At 40.9% G+C, this 17641-nt stretch overlaps 1 protein-coding gene across 5 annotated transcripts in view; it reads left to right on the top strand.

Annotated features, from left to right (window-relative positions):
• ZNF385D (zinc finger protein 385D) overlaps window positions 1–17641 on the top strand; it is a 653382-nt gene that overhangs the window by 268728 nt on the left and 367013 nt on the right. The window lies entirely within an intron of this gene.

A 17641-nucleotide genomic window follows, 5' to 3' on the forward strand; every position in this document is an offset into this window, starting at 1 on the left:
ACTGTTTAATAATTTCTTTGTATTTCTATATGCAACAAAATACACCATTCTTTCAGGGGCTTACTGTGACCACCAAGTTGCATTAACCTGCCATGCTTAAATTATTGTTAGATGTGCTTACTTTTTCTTTTCCTGACTGTTTACTTGAATCTTGTAAGGAAGACTGGGCAGATTTCTTAGTAAAAGCTACATCTATAGTATACAAATTCTTACTGGGTACAGTAGAATCACTATTTGTATCATAATTATTTCACAGGTTAAATTTGTCAGAGAAAAACCGGTACTTCAGTGCTGAGTTTTATGTTAGTATAGTTGATGCATAAGATTTATATTATATATACATATGATGGTATTGCCTTTGATTTATACTGTATTATCACCAACATAGTCACTTTTTCAAAATTTAAGAACACATAAAATTCCCCAGGAACATTATTGATAATCAGTGAACATAAATTAGTTTTATGGCAATATGCTTTGAGAAGGTGAATGATACAGTTTAAAATCTACATTGGAGAAAATAACATAGGACACGATTCAGTACATCTACATTCAGAAGAGTGACTCTAATGATAAATAGTAATAGTCACTAAAAGAAGATTGTGTGCTACATCGCTGAATTTATTAATCATACCGCTCATCAGCAGCAAATTGAATCTTTCTCTTTGATATTTTTTCTCTTGTTGTGCTATGCATGCTTGTTGTGTTTGCATTCCACAGCTATTCCCAGAATATAACTCAACCACTGTACCAGGAAATAGAGACAAAAGTAATGACCTAGAAAAATACTGAGGATTCTGAGGAAACATTTTTGCAAGAATGATGCTTTTAGGATAGTGAACAAAATAAATGTTACCTGAACTGTTTGAAGTTCAAGATTTATAAAGCGATTTCTTAGTAAAAGAAATATCAGTAAACAGAAATTTTTAGACAGAGCAAAGTTTTATGATTCAGAGTGGTTTTGGTCATGTCTTTGAGATTTTGAAATATTAAAGCAGAGATAACCTTTGATAGATGTGTCTTACCACAATCCTTTATTAAAGAAATTATGTTACCACAGGCCATACTGCTGTCAGCCGCTCTGCATACCTGATGTCCCAGTTGCCCATATATGCATTGTATGTTGAAGCACTGCCAGCAAATGATATCATAAATCAAGAAACAAATTATATTCTTGCTTATGTTGTCTTGAATGTGCCTGCATCCACATGGTTACAAATAATCACTCACCATTATTAAGTCCTTAAACAACTACAGTGACTTGTAGATGATTTCCCTGAATTCTATTTGTATCATTTTATTGGACGGAAGGCTGACTCATTGGAAACTGTAATGTAGATCAGAGCCTAAAAGAGGCTGTTACTCATGCATAGTTGTATAGAAAAGGAAACAAATGGAAGTATCACGCTCACCTCAGATTCCACTCCCTGTCCCCCCCCTCGTAAAATAGAAATAATATTCATTTCTTAGAAAAGTTGTTTATGTCTTAAGTGGGTAGCATTATTTCTGTGTAAAGATATAACATTTTATTGGCTTTTTAGACAACATGCCACTTTCTAAAGTTGTTTTTCTACAGTGGTCTATTTCTGCCAACTACAATAACTCAGCAACAATTTGAATAACCAGGCTGCAATCCTGGAAAAACCTGGAGTGAAATCTGGGTCCCATTTCAGTCAGTGGAAAGCTCCTCCCCCTTCAAGTGGAACCAGGATTATTATCTACTATCTAAACTAAAATGTGGAAGGGGACAATAATCAAGACTTGCTAAAATAAAATAAGTGTATAGTTCATGGAGCCCTATATTATACTGCCATGCAAAGCTGTGTGCAAGTTTGTGTTTAAAGGGAATTTAGCAAGTAGTTGATTTCTCTCTTCCTTTAAAATGTTTTTGACATGCTTTGCTTTTTAAAAATCCATGAACAAAACAGTACATCAAGAATACTATTGGTAAACCAATAATCATGGTACAATAGTAGGACCTCTATTACTACATTCATTTACTGAAGGCTTTCTTCTTTTGAAAGGTTTAAGCTTTGCTTGTTAATTTGTCCTCATAATTAGAGAAAAACAAACACAGTGCCTTGCAGCAGAACATAACCTGTAATCATTTTTGTACAGAGTATTTTAACAGTCTCTAAGGGTCCTGTTCAGCATTCTTTAGTCACCCAAACTCCCATTGAGTTCAGTGGGCATTTTCAGGATTAACAAGTGAGTGAGGAATACTAAATAGTGCTCTAAGGTAAGAGTTTATTCAAATGTGAACAAGCCTTTAGGGCTACATTTTCCTACTAAATTATCTGATTCTTATATACAAATGAAGTTTGTGCTCATATTAGAGTGTTTTGGGGCCAAAAAAAATTGGCAGAAGAAGCTCCTTCCATTTTAGACGCTATTCATTATTTTGACTGTGTGGGCATAGATTGTTTTTCTTCCAATAAACATCTTATTTTGCATAATAGTCCATAAAATATTGCCACTTCCTGATATCCCTTTAAATGACTATGTTGCAAGGGGATGCGTTTGAACTGTACTTAATATGAAGAACTAAGATTAAAGTATCTTCTGGTACTATCCCTGCCAGTGGAGTCCACTGTCAGTTTGGCATTGATCACATTTTACTATTTTTTAGTTTTTTCTTACTGTACCAGGGTGACTTTTTTCCCCATTAAAGGCCAGTGAGGCATAGCCAACTGCTGTTCCATGACATGGTCACTTAAAGAAATTTTTTCTAGGGATCAGTAGACAAATTGGGAATGGGGACCTGGTGTTAATTGTGGATACCTCCTGAAAGACAGGACAAAACCAAACTGTGAGGTGGTGAGGAGATGGAGGCGTATGTGCCTCTAGGAGAACAGTTCCCTGGAAGGGAACCTGAAGTGCTGGGCAGGGGAAGTCGGCTTGAATCACAGCACAGCCTCAAGAAGGAGGACCATAAGTTCTCTGAACCCAAAAGGGGAAATGTATGTTGATCCAGGAATCAGAGCAGGGAAGGTACTTATGTGAAAGACTCTTCATGGAGGCTAGGAGCTACAGTGGGGCTGGCAGAATTCCAAAGCCCAGAAGAAATTGGTGGGGTGAGAGGAGACCAAGGACATGAAGCCCTGGGGAAAAGAGAATATTAGATTCTCAAAAGGAAGGCTTAGGCCTGAAGGCTCAAGAGAGTCTTTATTTTCAAACAAGCAATCTTGATAAATTAGAGCCTAAGAAAAGGGAGATGTTATTTTCACTAGTGTAGGCTGTGAAAAAGTTACTGGGAGAACCGGAAGGGAATTCAGTGTCTGTAGTACTATGTCATACCACAAGGGAGTGTGTTCTGAGACTTCACTCTCCAGCTGTCCCACACAGATATAACAGAGACTATGGACTGACTATGCAGGGGGGGAAAGTGAGACAGACTATCTTCGAAGTGCTGTCAAATCAGCAAAGAAAGTAAATTGAAAAAATAGAGATGCTGTTTTTCTCTCTAACCTTTGTCTGTTAGTTATCTCTAGTGTTAGTGTATAGTAGTAGGTAATAATCTTTCAGGCAAAGTGTGATTTCTTTGGCTATGTCTAGACTGCGAGCCTCTTTCGAAAGAGGCTCTTTTGAAAGATACTTTCGAAAGAGCCTCTTTCGAAAGAGAGCGTCTAGACTGCACGCGGAATTTCGAAAAAGCAAGCCGCTTTTTCGAAAGAAAGCACCCAGTGAGTCTGGATGCTCTCTTTCTAAAAAGCCTGTTTGCTTTTAAGAACGCCTTCTTTCGAAAGAGCACTTTCAAAAGAAGGCGTTCTTCCTCGTGGAATTAGGTTTACCACCGTCGAAAGAAAAGCCGCATTCTTTCGATTTAATTTTGAAAGAACGCGGCTGCAGTCTAGACGCAGGTGAAGTTTTTTTGGAAAAAGGCTACTTTTCCCGAAAAAACCCCTGAGTCTGGACACAGCCTTTGATAACAGGGTTCCTTTCAAGCTGCCTACTGTAGGCCAAAATGTAAAGGCCTTCCTCATCTCTCTCAAGGTATCACTGATGTCAATATAAGGATAGATTCAAAACTGAATGACAGTTTGGCCATCATGTACTCAGCAGAGTTTCAGTCCCATCTACATCGAGACTACTAGAATGAAGGCAACCTTTAAAAAGAACCCATTCTGCAGCTCATCAAACCTGCCTGGGCCACAGAGCATGCTGTGGTGTTCTTTGTAAGCAGGGAAAGTTGGGGAATCTATTTAACATACATACTTTTTATCTGTCTGCAGGCAGAAGCTTCCCTTCTTGACATTCTTAACTCCATTAGGAAATTGTTGACTGTTGAAAAGTAGACAAAAGGATAATGAAGATCTGAGTGGTGCTTAAAGTATTAATCTATTGATTTTGAAGTGGATTACTACAAGGTGGATAGGCTATTCAGAGGCAATATTGATTAAGGGTGAAATGTGATTATTGATTCAGAGAGCTGAGATTGCTGAAATAAGAGTTTGAGAAGAAGGGTTAAATGGAAGTGAGAAGATAAAAGGGGCACTGCTCCTTTTTTTCTTTTTGTTTAAGTGTGTGAGACCAATGGAGGAAATTTGGTATATGCAGTTTGTGGAGCAAGGTTTTATAAGCTGTGAAATTAGTTCTCACTATATCAGAAAGGTGAGAGATCCACTCTTGGGGATGCTTTTCTGTGGTGCTCGTGGTGGTGAGGAGTAGGAGTTGCACAGGGAGTAGAGATTCACGTATTTTTGGGGAATGAGAACTCTACAGGAGACATGTAGAGTCTCTATAAATTAGTAATTTGGGGCTGTACCTCTGTTTTAGGAGGTAAGGACTTCATTGTGCAGCTCCTACTTGATAAATCCAACAGACCCATTAATGACAGGGCTAACTCCCGATCTGCATTGACTCTCTTGTTTGGGGAAAGCTTTCTGAGAAAGCAGTGGCAGATCAAACTCTGCTGATTTTAGAGTCCTCCAACTTCCTGTATCCTGATCATTCAGGTTTTAAACCTGTTTTAGGGGATTAGAGAGAGCTCTGAGTGATTTTTGTCTTAGCAATAGGACAAGGTGTTCATGATGAGGTTGCTAGAATTGCTGACAGGTTCCAGACCTTTATTCTTTAAAACCCAGCTGAGGAACAGCTGTTCTCATGCAGTTTCTGCTGTTCCTCCCCCTCTTTGGAGCCCTTTCTTTTCTCATCACCTCAGTCTCTGAGGCTACATCTAGACTGCAAACCTCTTTTGAAAGAGAGCATCTAGACTACAACCAGTACTTTCAAAAAAGCAAGCTGCTTTTTCGAAAGAGAGCACCCAGGCAGTCTGGATGCTCTCTTTCAAAAAAGCACAGTTTGCATTACATAGTGCCTTTTTTTGAAAGAGCACTTTAGAAAAAAGGCGTTATTCCTCGTAAAATGAGGTTTTCCACTGTTGAAAAAACTGCCGCGTTCTTTTAATTTACTTTTGAAAGAACGCGACAGCAGTCTAGATGCAGGGGAAGTTTTTTCGAAAAATGGCCACTTTTTCAAAAAAAACCTTGTAGTCTAGAGACACCCCATGGCTACATCTACATTGGCCCCTTCTCCGGAAGGGGCATGCTAATTTCAAACTTCAGAATAGGGAAATCCGCGGGGGATTTAAATATCCCCCGTGGGATGTAACTAAACATGGCCGCCGCTTTTTTTCCGGCTTGGGGAAAAGCCGGAAAAAAGCGTCTAGACTGGCATGATCCTCCGGAATAAAGCCCTTTTTGAAGTAGGAATAAGAGATCCTCCGTCTCCCTGCACCCTAGGAGCTAATACAGGATGCAGGAAAGATAGGGATGCTGTTACTGTTTTTATCTGCCCGCACTGTTCGGGTGCTATGGACAAGATCGTTAATAAATGTCTCCCATATCAGTTGTCTGACTTGTTTCTTTCCTTTCTCCATCATAGTAGGATAAAGGAAAGAGTATGCAAGCTGCACACTGGGAAGTGGGGTGATGCAAAGGGGGATCTGTGAGGCATCCAGGAGGTGGTGGACAGGCTGAGACACAACCACAATGAAACATGTAAGACATGCATTACCTGCTTCTGTTATTTGCATGCTGTTTTATAACTTGGGTACTTACCATGCAAGAAGAAAACTTGAATAACTTGTTCATCACATGGGTAAAAGAAAAGGTGCATACAAAAGTTTTCACTCCATCAAACAGGTTGGGAAATGACCACTACAGCCAATGTTGATGGTTCTGAATGGCTGGTTGCTCAAGAAAGATAGGCAGTTCAGTTCAAAGTGAGATTACCTCGAGGTGATAATTCCAGCTCTAATCCTGTTCCAATATCTTGTCTTGGGGGCTTGCTAGAAAGGGCTAGCAAGGTGAAGTCCCTGCAATATGTCTCTATTGCTACAGAATGCGGAATCATTATTGGCCAGCCAAAGGGTTCAGAGTGGTGACAAGTTATTTGATGAAGGGGGTAGCTTTATTTGGCTCTGTTTTGGTGGTGATTCACTGACCAGTTTCCTTGTCATAAGGCTCAAGGACATCATAAGAATACAATGAAATAGAAGAATTTTCACTGTTTGCAAAGGTCATACATCTTAGAGTGAATCACAAAGCTTCCTGGGGCTATCCTCCCTGGTGGTGTAGATTGCTGAGACAGCTTGGCATGTTGAGTGTTCCTTTCACACACGGTTACGTCACTACTTTGATAAATCAGCTTTTGCAGGTTTGTAGTCTGTAAAGCATCCCACCACGCTTTTCTGTTTTTATAAATGTTTTTTATTCAATTCTTCTTGTAGCAACTTAGTCCGCTAAGTAGCACCTGTTGTGAATTTTTCAAAGGAATATTTTTCATTGGAAAATATTAATTTATCAATACCAAAATGTTGAAGAAATGTATGTGTGGATGAAACTTTCATTGGAAAGATTTCACATATGCATGCTAGCACTTGGTTGGCTATAGGAGAGCCAAGAGCCTGATTTAACACCTGAAGCTGAATGAAGCAGAACATTGTGCTAGCCATCAGGTTATTAATCATTATCTCAGCGTTTCCTGTTGAAGCTGTTCTACTTTGTGTAAATAACCATCTTTGCCCAGAGAGACTTTGACTTTTAAAATACTTTTTAATAAAATCAGTGTATAAACACAGTAGAAACAAGAAAATAAATTAAAAATTCCAAAATAATCACCCATCCCTAATAGTGCAAATGCATTTCCAATGGGTGATTTCTGCAAATATTGATCCAAATAGCAGTGTAAGAACTAAATTCCAAATGAAGATTAAAACCATTAAAATCTTTTTTTAAAAAGCCAACAAAACAACAAAATCAACAACAAAACAACAGGCTATCCCTGTATCAAATAAATTACATTTCCTTTTTTAAATGGTCATCTCCGCTTTATCTCCCCCCCCCCCCCCACCAAAAAGAAATTGCAAGGCATACTACAGATCTATTTGTGAACTTGTACTTAACAGCAAAAATAAATACCATAGGAGAGTAATGAAGGAACAATACCCGAGAAATACCAAGAAGGAAAACAAATAATGGCTATAACCTGGAACAACGAAGAAGAACAGTCTCCTCCATGTCTAAAAAATGATGGACATCTCTGGAGTCAAACAATGCACAAGCACATTCATGGTGATTGACCTGTGAAGAATTCTCCATTGGAGATCATCCATTGGAGAAACCCTCAAATAAAATTAGAGGCTTACATGCAGTCTGCGCGGCTGATTGGCTGGAGTCCCTCACCAGAAGCTGACTTCATATCATATCAGGATAATCAACAAATCTTCAAAAACAATGATTTTTCCCACAAACATATGCAATGCCTCCTGGCCTTGGCTATTAATGGTTAATTCAGAAGACCCATTGAAGACACGCAAGCTGCCTGGATTGTCAACATCCCAATCTACAGCCGGAACAATTTCCAAGAAAATAAAAACATTAGTATAATCAGGAATGGCTCACTGAAAAGAGGCAACTGCCTAGCCTGGCAATATTGCCCCAGGAAGGACTGATACCACCTCCTGATAAAAATCGAGAAATACAGTGAAAAAATGAAAACTATGCTTGACAGCTAAGATAACCACTGAGATTTAGGGAAAACTAGTAAAATGGATTACATTAACCAGTTTTGTTACATTGTTGCAATAGAAACACGAGGCATGGGCTATAAACAAGGAGTTCCAACAAAAAAATAGAAACTCTGCTCAGAAGATCAATGTGATCTTGATACCTTTCTACACTCCTCTGCTTTAGCCAATAATAACTATCCAACAAAAAAATCCAAAGAATCTTTTGAACTTTTTTTTAGAAAAGAGTGGAGAAAGATGCAAAATAATACACTTACGCCACATCATAGAGGCAATTAAGTTATCAATGACTAATACTTGCCTTCAAAAGATGAACTGAGGAACATACCACTTCCACCTTTGCAACCTTCTCTGTGTCCTGTGCTTGCAGTACTCCAGCATAATGGCTACAGAGCCTAAAAGGTACTCTGTGGGCTGTGCTCCTTCTAATGGGGCCCAAGGGTCCTAGACCATTGGCTGCTCTTCCCATAGCCCAGGGCCACAGCCAACTATTTCCTGGGAGGTCCCATTTCTTCTGAAAGGGCCAGAGCCCATTGATTGTTGGTGGGGGGTGGAGGGAGAGAGTGGGTTAGCTCACTGGGACACTAATGCCTCTTTGATAGTTTCCCTAGCTATGAGGTGGCCATCATGATGGCATAGTGAGGTAGTGTGGCATCAGAGCGGGAGGGAGGACTACCACACCATGACACAGACACAATCTTTCCCAAAACCCCTCAAATAAAACCAGCAAATTCTCCTATATTCATGAGTCCCCAACTTTTCCATTGGTCATGCAGTTTAGTCATCAATCACTACCAAACTCAAAGGGGAGAACCTCAGAGAAATCAGAAAGAGGGGGCTGGTGGAACTAAAGGGCAAAACTAATATCTGAGAATTCTCCATGTCTCCAACAAAGATTCAGCCTTAGCAGCACCCTCAAGTTTATGCTTCCCAACTGTGTTGACTAACTAGCCTACTGCATAGCACTGTCAGAAACTGGAGCCTCGTCCACCTTTCATTGTCAATTTTTTGCTTCGTGGCCTTGCCAGTAAGCCAGAAGACTCAGCCATGGCTACAAGCTCCATAGCAACTGCTTCAGCTTCCATCTTGCCCTCAGGCTCAGGCTGAGTCAGGAGCTACACCAGTGATACCATCTCCCACAGGAATTTCACCACAGGCAACTAGAGAGTGTTTCAGGCCTATCAATTGGAGTTGGGGAGGGGAGGGGCTAATTGCCCAGAGGCCAAGGCAATTTAAAAGGCTACCCACCTGCCCACACCCTAGGCTGCTCCTGGAAGCAGCTGTAATGTGACTGTGGCCCCAAGGAGGGGCTCTCTAGGTACTTACAGAGCACAAACTCCACAGCTTTCATTAGACAGGATCTGAAACCATTTGGAGCTGCAGGGTTGGTGCCTGCCGGCAGAAGCATGCAGAGACCTCCCCTCTTCTCCCCTGCCTAGGAGCCACTGCCAAAGTGGCATGCTGGTTGCTTTTGGCAGCTGCACAAGTTGAGCACTGGCTCCCTCTGCCACCCAAACCCCTTGCTCTAACCCAGAGGCTGACCCCTCACGCCCTCCCACATCCCAGCACCCTACCCCAGTCAACCACTTGATGCCTCATCCTTCCTGTATCCCAACCCCTTGCTCCAGCCTCGATCCCGTACCTTGCACCCCCTCACTCTTTTGCACTAAACTCCCTCCCAAAGCTTGCACCCACCTGTATCCCATCCCCCATCCCCAGTGTGGTGAAAGTGAATGAGGGCATGGGAAAGGAAATGGGGGGAGGGGAATTGGCAGGGACTTAGAGAAGGGACAGGACATGGGTGTGGCCTCTGGGAAGGGACAGAATAGGTGGCAAGGATCTTTAGGTTTGCGGGGTTAGGTGGGCAACCCTATTGAGTGGGCACGCAGAAGTCCTAGCTGAGCCAGATGAGTGTGCCCAGCAGCCCAGTTGGCAGTTTGCTGGGCAGGGGCTCAGCACCACCCAAATGTTGGACCGACCATAGCCACAGCTCGTGTGTGCTCCAGGGCCCATTGATTGCTCTGCCTGGGGCCCAGAACTGCTGCTGACAGGCAGGGATCATTGGGAGCCAGACTCTGCCACAGCCCACCTTGTGCTTTTTCCTCAGAAACCCCCATACTCTCAGGGTCATTCCTCTCGGGGATAGCCTGCCTCCTCTTGGTGCCCTAATCAACCAGAGTGTGTCAGTCTCCCACAGCAAAAATGGACCATGTCTCATAGACTCATAGACTTTAAGGTCAGAAGGGACCATTATGATCATCTAGTCTGACCCCCTGCACAATGCAGGCCACAGAATCTCACCCACCCCCTCCTAGAATAATCCTCTCACCTATATCTCAGATATTGAAGCCTTCAAATACTTTGAAGACCCCAAGATGCAAAGTATCCTCCAACTGTGATCTGTACCCCATGCTACACAGGAAGGCGAAAAACCTCCAGGGCCTCTGCCAATCTACCCTGAAGGAAAATTCCTTTCCGACCCCAAATATGGCGATCAGCTAAACCCTGAGCATATGGGCAAGACTCACCAGCCAGACACCCAGAGGACACCTCAGGGACAACAAAGACAATTTAGTTCATGCTCCCCAATCCTGTATCTCAGGATTTAAAATGTTGGAGGCATTGTTTAATATCATACAAACTTGCCTATGAAAGGGCAAAACATGCCATATCTCTGGGGCTTTACAGCCCCAAGGAATCCTCCTAATCGGGCTAGTCTTCTTGCCATAACTCGCCTGGTCTCTAGGCAACTGCTCATTTCCTAAAAAGGGAGGTACATTAGCCCTAGTGACATTAGCAGGTGCTGAGAGAACCACAACAGGGACAAAAACATCCCACACAATAATCCCCTGCACAACCACCTGCTCAACAAGGCGAAGCATGGCAACAAACACAACAACAGGATTGCTTATGGGGGAGGCATATCTCACATTTTAAAACTCAGTCACCTTCCCCACAGCTAGAATACACTCCACTGCAGACACAGAGTCTGTAGACAAAATCCACAATCCCTGGCTATAGGTTAAGCTCTCACAATTCACAACAAGCTAAAGTCTCCACCTGTACAGACCAAATGCCTGCTAAAACCAAAGAAATCCTGAAACTAAACTCATAGCAAACACGAAACTTTAAAAAAAAATTACCCCAAAGAAACACAGAGAGATGAGCAAAGGGCTAGCCTAACTCCCACATCCACAGAGAGAGAGACTAACTCACAAACTGAAAACCCTTCCCCATCCTATGCTAGGTTCAACTTAGATTTTTTTTTGTTCTAAGTAGCTTAAATTTCAAAACAAAGAAGTTGTTTTGAACCAAAACCTTACATTTTTTTGGTTCAGAGATGATCAAAATGAAATGTGTTAATTTAATTTTTTCTCGTCTTTTTGTGTGTGTGTGTGTGATGTCTTTCATGTTTTAGTTTCAATGAATTGTCACTTTTTATAAAAAACAATTGAAAAATTCCTAACCAGCGCAAGTGATGAACACACTCTTCTAGGATGTGATAGACCTAGGTTCAAGATCCTTCTCTGAATCAGCTAGATTGAACTTGTTCCTCCCATACCCCAAGTGGGTGCCCTAGCCACTAGGCTATTGGATATTTTAGGACTGTGTATTCTCTCATGCTTTTTCACACAAAAATATTTGAGTGGGGGTGTCTTGTTTTTGTTCCAGTGCAGAATGAAAACAAATGTCAGAATAACATAATATATCCTAAAACAGATTGTTTTTTTTCTGGTCAGCCTTTCACTTAGGTCACCTGTCCTTAAGAAGCTCAAGCTTGGTTCAGCACAACAGGATGAAACAGCAGTATAACTTTCTACCCTCTGTAACTGTAGGTGTTTAATCTATCTGTATTTATTTTTAATTTGTGTGCATTTCTCAGTTAGAACAAAACAAGTGTCTGTGCCCGTTAAGATTCTTAGAAGACATTTAAGTTAGATTTTACCTTAAAGGCTTTCACTTTTCATTGGCTTTTTCTAACATACAAAATATATTTAATCTAATCTTTCATAGATAACTTGAAGATATTTATTAGCTGTTGGGTATAATAACATTCAATCGTTTACTATTTTTTAAACAACCCGTACATGTTTACCTTTATTACATGACTATCTGATTATAGACTGCTAGCAACAAACATTTCTCTTTAACCAGTGGTCTCAAACTCACAGCCTGCGGGCCATTTATGGCCAGAGTCCCAGCAGCCCAGTGTGTATGTGTCTATCTCGCCCCTCCCATCACCGTTCCATCCTCTACCCCTCTCCATTGCACCTCTTCATCTGAGGGATGTGGTCTTGGAGATTACCAGGGGGGTCTGGCAAAGGGCAGTAGCAGGGGGCAGCTTCCCTGTATTCACCACCTTGGTGGGAACCACAGGAAAGTGGAGCATACTCAGCAAGTGCACTCAATCCGCTTCCCTGTGGCTCCTGCCATCATGTTTAGTAAAGGGGGGAGGGTGTGACCCCTGCTGCTGCTCCATGACAGCCTCCCCCCCTCGGTAAGCCCTGAGACTGCATCCCTCAAAGGATGGGGTGCAATGGGCAGGGGAGAGGGTGAGGTGATGGCAGGAAGGGGTGAAACTCAGGGGACAGGGACAGAAACCCTGTCCCCCAGGCCACCGGGCCTTCCAGGCTGGATTGCAAAAATGCTCCAGCTGTAGATGGCTCGCTGGCCATGAATTTGAGACCCGTGTTTTATACTGACTATTGTAATTTCAAGGGACCTGTGTCCAAATTACTTTTAATAGCCTTAATTCTCCATACAACTTTTGTAATTTAATCAGTCCTCCTTTTTGTAAGTTTGATTTAATCACAAAACTATTTATTTCTTCATTGTCCAAAATGTGAACCTTTTAGGTCTTTATGGAATGAATAGTTTAGCTTGATAGAGGGTTTAGCTCTTCACCTTCCCACTTTCCTGGTCCTGCTCACATGAACAGAGAACAGCAATACCCAAAGTCCAGAGAGACAAACAATTCAATTTATTGGGGTTAGCTTCCAGCAAGCATAAATCCAGTTTCCTTTCGCTTTTCCTTTTGTTCTCTTGTTCTTCATTTACTTCCTGCTTGCCTTCAACGTATCTACTAATATTTTCATTCCAATGATTTCTTATACAATCATTCTACTGAAATTGAACTTAACAATGCTACCATATTTTATCACGCTTCTCTGACCAATTATATGGCACCACCTTAATTGATTTGCACACAGCACCATTAATTAGACAGCAGACAAAAACAATCCAAGAACCAGACAGAGGCCATACAGATAAACAATAGAGAGCAAGGAAGTATAACAACAAAACAAACAAGATTTTACAACTCCAATGATTGATAAGACGGTTTTTGCCTGACAGAAAGTTGCCAACCTTAGTTTTCTTTAAATCTTCTAGTCCGTTTGCTTTTTCTTGAGGAGATAGGATTGCCTTATTTCAATGTGACTGGTTTCGGATGTGTGGGGACAAGATTGTACATTCCCCAGTGAAAGGATGCCCCTGCAGCCTAGCCAAAAGCCTTAGTTTAAGGACAAGGCCTCGGACATGATTTTACACAAGATAGCCTGTGATTTTGATTCTTTGTTTTGATAACCCTCTAATTATCTAACTGGTAAGTATACACCTACATTTTAAAAGTATAGGCCTTTATAGGCAGGCCTGAATATCTATAGCCTAACATTGCCTTACAATGAATGCACAGGAATATGTTGTTGTTGAACAGGAGACTGATGAGGTGGGGCCTATGGAGAGTTCTGTAGAGGGCCAGAGTCCATGTTTGTGAGCAAGTTACAGTCTGTATGAACAACATGGATTAGCAACTATTTCTATTCTAGCTTATACACTAGAATGTCAATTATGGAGAGTGAGTTTCAAGACTTGTCCCTCAATAGAGAGTGGGATTTTGTCCTACCTTGTCCCTTGCAACAGGGCACTCTCATGAAGAATTTTACGCATCTAGGGTGGAGTGGAGGGTTGTTTCCTGAACTTCACCCTAGGTGAACACAATCAATACCACCAGCTAAGCTGGTACTGAAGGAAGGGTTTGTTTCTAACAATTAATGTTTCTTATGTAGTTCTGTGTCTTTGATGAGTTATAGATATATAGTCCATGAGCTGTGCTGTGCTTATTGTATGTAATGGCTTATTTGTGCAATATGAGGGAGCATGCTCTGCTAAGTAGCAGTAAATAGCAATTAAATACATACACTTATTAGGTAAGAACACAAATACCTGGTTCAGCATTCTATATACATATATGTAAATATTTTTAATACTGAGAGGCTCATAGGCCCACAAACTGGGGTCTGAGGCTTTCTTAGGTATGTTGGTTACCTGGGTGTTAGGTGCAGAATAGGTATTCAGATAAGTAGGTGGTCTATATAAATGTGATATTGACATTATGAAAGGTATCAGAATATTCTGGACAAACCTATTGAATTAAGTTAAACCTTACTGAGTTAAGTCAGGTTGAAATATTTTAGGAATGAATCAAATTACAAATGCAAATGCTTATATACTATTGAGGGGTTGTATATATTTCTGTGAGGGAAACTGATCACACCCCTCCAGGAGTTAAGAATTGGAGAGTTAGGCAAATTTACTTGGGTTGTAAAACCTTGAGAGAAGCTTACAGATACTGGTTCAAATCGGATTCTTCAAGGACTATCAGACAAAGGATTTTTTCTTAGACAGCTAGTGTAAAAACTGCCCCATGGTCTTTTGTCTGATCTAGAAAATGGTCAAGACCTTCTGTCCAAGTGGCAGAAGGTGAGGGGTTAGAGATGTGGTGGTATTGACTTGGACTGGTCTATATGGTAGTTTTGAGCCAAACCCCTTATGAAATTCTGACCACAGAAAAGCCGTTTGGTGATTAGTCCTTTAAATATCACACATCAGAGCCCTTGTTGGAGTTAAAGGGAGATCTCTGATAAACTTATAGAAAGTTTATAAGTTCCTTTATTATTTTCTATATAATGTTTTTACCTTAAGAATAATGCTTGCTTAGCAAGTACTGTGTAGTAACTTATAGCTTTTGACAATTATACTGTTGTCAGTCTCTGAAGAAAAAATAAAATGCAGATGCTAGCTATTTAAGCAGTCTGTTTTATGAGGCATATCATAGTGCAAGTTGGGGACTGTGCAGTCTGGAAATGCTCTGGGTAGGAGGGCGAGAGATTCAGATCTCCACTCAAATTATGTGACAGCTGAGGATTTGGGAGCATACAGTGGGTCCATTGCTGGATCACAGAGGGGGAATTCAAATGCAGCTGTCCTTAAAAGTGACTGACCTCTTTCTAACCATATTGCAACATAGTTTTCGGTTCCATTGGTTTTTGTCCTTGTTTCTTGCACATAGTATGTCATTCATTGACTGAAGCCCAGGGCTTCTCAAGCCAGTATGGGGCTGCCTAATCCAAACTGTGATCTATCCTTACCAGTTTTATCTATTTTAAGATGTATTTTAACTATAGGGTCAATTAGCTGTGAAGCAGTTTGAGCATGAATTTCTTAGCTGCTGTATGATTTTGAATAAATGTATTGTACTGTTATGTAGGTCTTAGTTGATTTTTTTTGTCAAAAAAATCAGTTTTTAGTTTTTATGTATGTGGGAGTAGAGTATGTATGGCGTCCCGTTTGATACATCTAGCAGATGTTGGAACTAATTGAGTTCATTTTGTTTGTAATAACAAAAGCATAATTACTTAGCATTGGAATTTTCTCCATGAGGGCAAGAAAATGGTAGTCTGTGCATTTTGGCAAATATCCACCTCAAAATGAGAGTCTGTAATTCTTCTTTCCCTTTTCCTTGCATGTGCCATGACTTTACTATTTCAGTGCACAAACAGAATGTCAATCCATCATTTTAAATCTGTCCACTTTTCTGATTCTTTGCAATTGTGATTGAACTTTAGCATGGGTTGCTACATGTGACCCTTTCCATTTATGCTGAAGGTAAAAATGTTTCTTAAACATTCATCCTTTAGGTTTGTATCATTGGGAAGAATGTTCAGAATAACTCAAATGTGGAAAGACTGGTTTAAGTAGGTCAATTTACAATAGCCGTAAGCTTGGACTGTAAGTTTTTTGGGACAGGGACAGGGACAGGGACAGGGGCTTGTTTGAGGACTACAGCTCCTTGGATTTCTACCTACAATGCTGAAAAAAAGTTTCTTTCTAAAAGTTTTGCTTTAGTCCATCTTCTGAGAAAAAATTCTGCATCGGTAGTTCTCAAACATTTGTACTGATGACTCCCTTCACATAGCAAGCCTCTTTTTATAAATTGTTAACACTACTATAAAAACTGGAGCTAAAGTGGGGCTTAGGGATGGAAGTTTACAGCTCATGACCCCCTATGTAATAACCTCAGAACCCCAAGTTTGAGAACTTCTGTTCTACATCCTGTATGTGTTTAGAGGGTCAGCTAGGTTGTCATAGTAGTCCCTTCCAGTCTTGGAGTTCCTGAATCCTTGTGTTGATTCCCTTCCTCCATGGACCATGCAGAGAGCAAATTTCATGAATAGCTGGTTGCATGTAAAGTTCAGAAAAGGCCTCCCTCCTATTTCCAATTAGCTGAATGTATTGTGTAGGTTGCTCCCTTTCCCTTCTCCTCACCTTCCTCAGAAGCATCCAAAGAGGGGACAACCAGAGAAGTGCTCTGAAGTGATACAGAAAATTCTTTCTTAGATGCCAGAATGGCGAGTCTTGCTCACATACACAGGGTGTCACAGACTGTCTGATTTAGGGTTGAGAAGGAATTATCTCCCAATCATATTAGTAGGGGCCTTGGGGTTTCCTCATCTTCTCCAGAAGAGGGCCTGGAGCACAGTGCTGCAGAAATCATATGGGCACATCTCATCTAATCAACTCTCTGACACTTCAGAAACCTCAGGAACTGGCAGCACTTCAGTTCACTTGCGCTCAGCCTGTGGGACATGATAATTCAGTCTCCAGAGGTCTGAAATACTTGTCTTACTAAAATCATTGGACTGAGTATAGGACTATAGGGATGTTATTTAATGGCCTGTGACAGACAAGAGGTTAAACTAGATATTCTAGATCGTCCTTCCTGGCCATAAACTGTATGAAAATAACAGCAAAATGTAGGATCGCAAAAATATTTCCTAAACTTGACAAGAAAATATTAATGCCAATTTTCTTTTTTGTTTTCTCCACTTACCCAGTTTCTTTTTAATTTACTTTTATTTTATGGCCAGTACTAATTTGTGTTTTGGACATGGTCATATCAATAAAAATGTTCTCCTTCAGTAGTGTAGCTTCAAGGGCTGATTTATTTATTTGGGGTGTGCACACATTCAGGGTTGAGGTAGTCTTATATGGCATCTAGACTGAAGTATCTGTTTAGGTGGAATGCCTGACAGTTGTGAAATTTAGCAGATCCTGTTGACACTCTGTCCTATAGGCTATGTCTAGACTGCAAGCCTCTTTCAAAAGAGGCTTTTTTGAAAATATCTGTCGAAAAAGCCTCTTTCGAAAAAGAGCATCTAGACTGCAAGCAGTACTTTCGAAAAAGCAAGCCGCTTTTTCGAAAGAAAGCAGCGAGTGAGTCTGGATGCTCTCTTTCTAAAAAGACCTGTTGGCATTCAAGAACGCCTTTTT

Source organism: Pelodiscus sinensis, chromosome 2, assembly GCF_049634645.1.
Source record: "Pelodiscus sinensis isolate JC-2024 chromosome 2, ASM4963464v1, whole genome shotgun sequence".
Classification (NCBI taxonomy): Eukaryota; Metazoa; Chordata; order Testudines; family Trionychidae; genus Pelodiscus; species Pelodiscus sinensis.